The sequence below is a fragment of the Periplaneta americana genome, chromosome 1 (genome assembly GCF_040183065.1).
Source record: "Periplaneta americana isolate PAMFEO1 chromosome 1, P.americana_PAMFEO1_priV1, whole genome shotgun sequence".
Taxonomy (NCBI): Eukaryota; Metazoa; Arthropoda; class Insecta; order Blattodea; family Blattidae; genus Periplaneta; species Periplaneta americana.
In genome coordinates, this window is record NC_091117.1 from 58,062,662 (window position 1) to 58,068,661 (window position 6,000).

The window sequence follows — 6,000 nt, forward strand, 5'->3', positions numbered from 1 at the left end:
TTCAGTGGTTTTTCTTGGCAGGAAACTTATGGAAATGCTAATATAGGTGCTAACATTGTTAAAAAAATGGCTTAATTCCAACTTCCTTTCTTTAAATATATCTAAATCAACTTTAGTTCCTTTTTCGTTAACAGCTGCCAGTGTTCAAAATTTAAAATTTAGCGATAAATATAGACTAATAATACACAGTGAAAATTGTTTAGATCCCAAAAGTTGTAAATGTCCACCTTTGAAAGAAGCCACGTATGTCATATATCTGGGTATCATTATTGATGAGAATTTAAAATGGCCTCATCACATTACTTATCTTTGTAAGAGGCTTCGTAAAACAATTTATAAATTCGTAAATCTTCGATGCTACTTACCTATTGGAGTTCTACGAAATGTTTATTTGGCCATTATTCAGTCTATCATTCAATATGGTATAATTGTTTGGGGTGGAAGTACAAAAATTAATCTTAGTCCGTTAAATTTACTACAAAAACGAATAATTAAAATTTGTTTGAAGAAACGTTTCGATTATCCAACTAAATTAATTTATTCTGAATTTAATGTTTTTAATATTGAACAAATTTATAAGTATACGCTGTTCAAATTTTATCATAAAAATCGTAATAAATTTGTATTACAGACACACAATTATGACACAACACGAAATATTAATTCAACATTAGTAGAACCTAAATGTCTCACATCTGCTGGTCTAAAACATAGCATAAATTTTGGCCCTCGGTTGTACAATGCTTTAACTAAATTACACCCAGAACTTCTAACATGTAACCCACTAACATATAACAAGAAAATTAGAAACGTGTTAATATCTTCAATTTGATGAAATAAATTTATTGCCTATGTGTATGAATTAATCAACCTATATTATATTTGTATTCTATAATTTTGAAATATATATTAGTCCTACTTTTCACGTGCGATATTATTCTTCTCTAGTGTTAATATTATATTATATAAGTCCATTGCCGCTGTAATTATATTTTAGTTCCTATTTTATTTTTCTTATTTATTTATATTATTATTATTTTTTATTTTAATATTATATCTGAACTGCGACCGAGCACGAGCGCTGTTCATTCGGTCTCAAATTTTGTTAATACTACTGTATCTTCTTTTTATATTGCTTGTATTATTTTATTTGTATTTCTCTTTGTTTGTTTTGCAATTATATTTCTTTATTCAGTATATTTAAATTTAAATAAAAAAATAAAATAAAATTTACGAGAGCAGTATGCCTATTAGTTTTCTAACGTATCGTTGGCGAGATAGAGATACAACCATTGGTACTTACGTGGAAAATATTGCAGAAAATTTTATTTATTTATATTAATTAATCAATTAATTAATTAATTTATTTATTTATTTATTTATTCTTGTGAAGTTAAGGCCATCACATCACCAGAAATACAAATACAATAAAATAAATAAAAAGAAAAATCACAATAAAACTACAATAATATAAATGAAAAGGAGAATCATACTATAAAATGTAGTGATTAGTATAATTGAATTAAATGTGTAAAGTAATCAATTTAAATATACTGTATTGCTGAACTTACTTGAGAAGTAAAACTACTTGATTTGTATTTTAAGATATCACTAACAAATGATTTTCGCATGATATTATTGGAATCTGTTTTTTACGATAGCAATCACACATATTCTAAAATTTCAATAGAATAAAACCAAAAACTTTTCCACAGCATGTTTCCTTAAAAATGACTTGTAACGGTGAAATATTTAATATGAGCAATTCATATAGTATTAACATAGCTAACATCAGGGAGATGTCTGAGCAAAAATTGCAACAATATATTATATATATTAATAGCAAAACCATATAGGCCTAGGTAAACAATATGCCTATATGAAATATTCACACACTACTGCAAACTGAAGACTGCATATTTTTGGACGATTAATACTTCCCACTCCGCTCGCCTCGGCTTGGCTGTAGCAACAAAAGAATCTACCTGCAATCTCCCCGCACCGATGGCAGGTCCCAGCGCTAAACTCGTCGGAGGAAGACAGTATTTTGTATACGAACGTACCTGTACCTGCGCTGTGACGTCACGTATACTTCGAATCATACAACCTCATTCCAGTTTATAGGTAGCTAGAATACGAAGTCTAATTATAAGTTTTAAAGCAACGCCGCTCCACTAAACTTAAGAACACATATGAACGAATTTCTCAAAACATTTCATCATTCACTATATTTCAAATTCAATTATCTGTACTTACTTTATGCAGGACACAATATTCACGTTACTGAACGATCAGCTCAAGCGAGCACTTCTTCACTTCAAGGTTGTTAAACTCACGCTGAAAAGACAGAAATCCGCTTCATTGTTGGTTCCAAATGTCTAGTTCCTCTAAACACTACACATCTCTGACTAGGCCTGCCAACACAGATTTTCACGTAACTAATTATGAAATATATAACATGCATGTCGTTAATACATTCACTTATCCTAAGTATAAAATCATTATTATTCAGATTGTATTAAAATTGTTTCATCAATTTAAACACCATTTTTAAAAAAGAGTAAAAAAAGTTCAGAAGCGAATGTAATTAAGCTGTGCGAATTTGAGGGGGAAAAAGTGTTATATACATCAATTTTAAGTATTTCATTTATGAAGTGTGCACATTTTTGGAATTTACACTTAATGTTCCTTTGAAGAACAGAGCAAAGAAAGTTTTAATTTACAGGTATTATGTTTTTTTTATAAAACTTCAAAATAGGAAGCTGTGAACGGGAATTTTAGGAGTAAAGGCTGGTCCACAATAAACCGGGAACGGAAACGACAACGAGAACGATAACGGAAATATTGTTAAAATAAATGTATTTAAATGTGAGCATTCACAATTAACGAGAAGCTTGCCGGATCCCGGGAACGGGAACGTAAAAATAAATTGTGAATGTTCACATTTAAATGAATTTATTTTAATAATATTTCCGTTCTCGTTCTCGTTACCGTTTCCAGTTTATTGTAGACCAGACTTAAGGCCCATTCACAATGAAAATTAAACATAACCGTAACATAAACACAGAGGTTTGCGCCCTGGTTACCAAATGGAATCATTCACAATGATTCACATAAGCATTGACATAAACATTACCGTAAGACGTTAACATGAAAGTTTGCAAACTCCAAACTTTCATGCTTATGCTTACGTGATTCGCAAACAGAACACAATCGTGGAGCGCTGAAGTATATGACAGAATATGAGGAAATGGCGTCGTTATGTTTCCATGGTTACCAAGTATGTTTGCTGTTATATTTATGTTCCCATCGTGAATCATTTCTTGATTTCACCGTAACGTTTATATTCTTAAGTTAACTCTTACGTTATGTTTAATTTTCATTGTGAATGAGCCTTAAATCTGATAAAGAAATTAATTCATGTGAATTATGTAAGAAACGTAGTGAGAGTTTTCGTCATTTTACAATACCGACATATAATTTATTCCTGAGCAAAAAAAATACATGCTATTTTCGTGTTCTTTTTAAATAAATGAGTTCATGTAATTGAGCAAAGTCTAAACTGTTTATCAAAGAGAATATGTTACGGCGCGAAATACGTACTGCGTGTTAGACTTAACGAAAAGTTTCTTTTTCAATTTATTGAGGTTAACTAGAATAGATGTATATGATGTTAAATAATGGATTGTATTGTGTTAAGTAAATGTTCTTTTTTGCACAATGGTGTGTTTTCTCGTCGTTACAGCAAATGGCCGCTACGATTGAAAGTTGATTTTACTGAATTCAGAGTTGCCAACATAGATAAATATTTTGAAATTTTACAAATAACTGCTCTAGAGTTGTAATGAAAACCATTGCTTTCTATGTATGCCACAGTCCCACAATGCATGTAAAATTCATACGCAAAGGGCAGTGTTAATTAATATACGTTATACGAAACAAAACACTGCATTCGAAATGTACTGAGCTTTATTTAAACAATTAAAACTCTGTTTAACAAGAAATACAAGATATTCTTATTGAACACGAAACATTACAAATACCTGCTTCTTCACATTGAAGTTGATGGTGAAGTTTGTACGTTGGCCAGACTGCTAACCTTTAGCCAGTTCATAGTGTAATGTACCTACTGTATATTAAGATTTTTTTAAATATTATTTTCAAAATATACCACCGTGCAAAATATTCTTTACAATACACGTTTGTGAAGTTAATTACAAAATCTCAGGAATTGAAAAATTCGTTCTCCTCGTTTTTTAAAATTTCTCGATTTGGTAAAAAGCATTTTTCCAACTCTATAAAATAGAAGGGGGACAGTGGGCATCCTTGTCGGACACCAGAAGAAACCATTTTTCCGGCTGACAATGTATCTGCAATTTTAATTGAGATTGAAGTATATCTATATATATAATAAATATTCTAAACAGTTTGTTGTGGAATGGAATCTTCTACTAACATATTCAATAAAATGTTACGATTTATATATATTATAAATATTCTAAATAGTTTGTTGTGGGATGGAATCTTCTACTAATATATTCAATAAGATGTTACGATTTATATATATTATAAATATTCTAAACAGTTTGTTGTGGGATGGAATCTTCTACTAATATATTCAATAAGATGTTACGATTTACATATATTATAAATATTCTAAACAGTTTGTTGAGGGATGGAATCGTCTACTAATATATTCAATAAGATGTTACGATTTATATATATTATAAATATTCTAAACAGTTTGTTGTGGGATGGAATCTTCTACTAATATATTCAATAAGATGTTACGATTTATATATATTATAAATATTCTAAACAGTTTGTTGTGGGATGGAATCTTCTACTAATATATTCAATAAGATGTTACGATTTATATATATTATAAATATTCTAAACAGTTTGTTGAGGGATGGAATCTTCTACTAATATATTCAATAAGATGTTACGATTTACATATATTATAAATATTCTAAACAGTTTGTTGTGGGATGGAATCTTCTACTAATATATTCAATAAGATGTTACGATTTATATATATTATAAATATTCTAAACAGTTTGTTGAGGGATGGAATCTTCTACTAATATATTCAATAAGATGTTACCATTTATATATATTATAAATATTCTAAACAGTTTGTTGTGGGATGGAATCTTCTACTAATATATTCAATAAGATGTTACGATTTACATATATTATAAATATTCTAAACAGTTTGTTGTGGGATGGAATCTTCTACTAATATATTCAATAAGATGTTACGATTTATATATATTATAAATATTCTAAACAGTTTGTTGAGGGATGGAATCTTCTACTAATATATTCAATAAGGTGTTACGATTTACATATATTATAAATATTCTAAACAGTTTGTTTTGGGATGGAATCTTCTACTAATATATTCAATAAGATGTTACGATTTATATATATTATAAATATTCTAAACAGTTTGTTGTGGGATGGAATCTTCTACCAATATATTCAATAAGATGTTACGATTTATATATATTATAAATATTCTAAACAGTTTGTTTTGGGATGGAATCTTCTACTAATATATTCAATAAGATGTTACGATTTATATATATTATAAATATTCTAAACAGTTTGTTGTGTTGTTGTGGGATGGGATCTTCTACTAATATATTCAATAAGATGTTACGATTTACATGATCAAAAGATTTTTCGAAGTCGAGAAGTGCAATGTGAGTTTTCTATATTGAATTCTCGATTTTCTCAATCAAACGTTTCATTCTGAAGTAGTCATCACAGCATGATCTCCTTTTCCTAAATCCGTATTGTTCTTCGCCCAAAATGCTGTCATAATATTGATAAAATTTATTTTTGATTACATTTGCAAATATATTATAACCAGTATTTAATAAACTAATTCCTCTATTTTCAGAATCCTTTCTATTCCCTCTCTTGTAGATTGGTATCATAAATGATTTTGACCAGCACTGAGGAGACTCCTTTCCATTCCAAATCATGTTG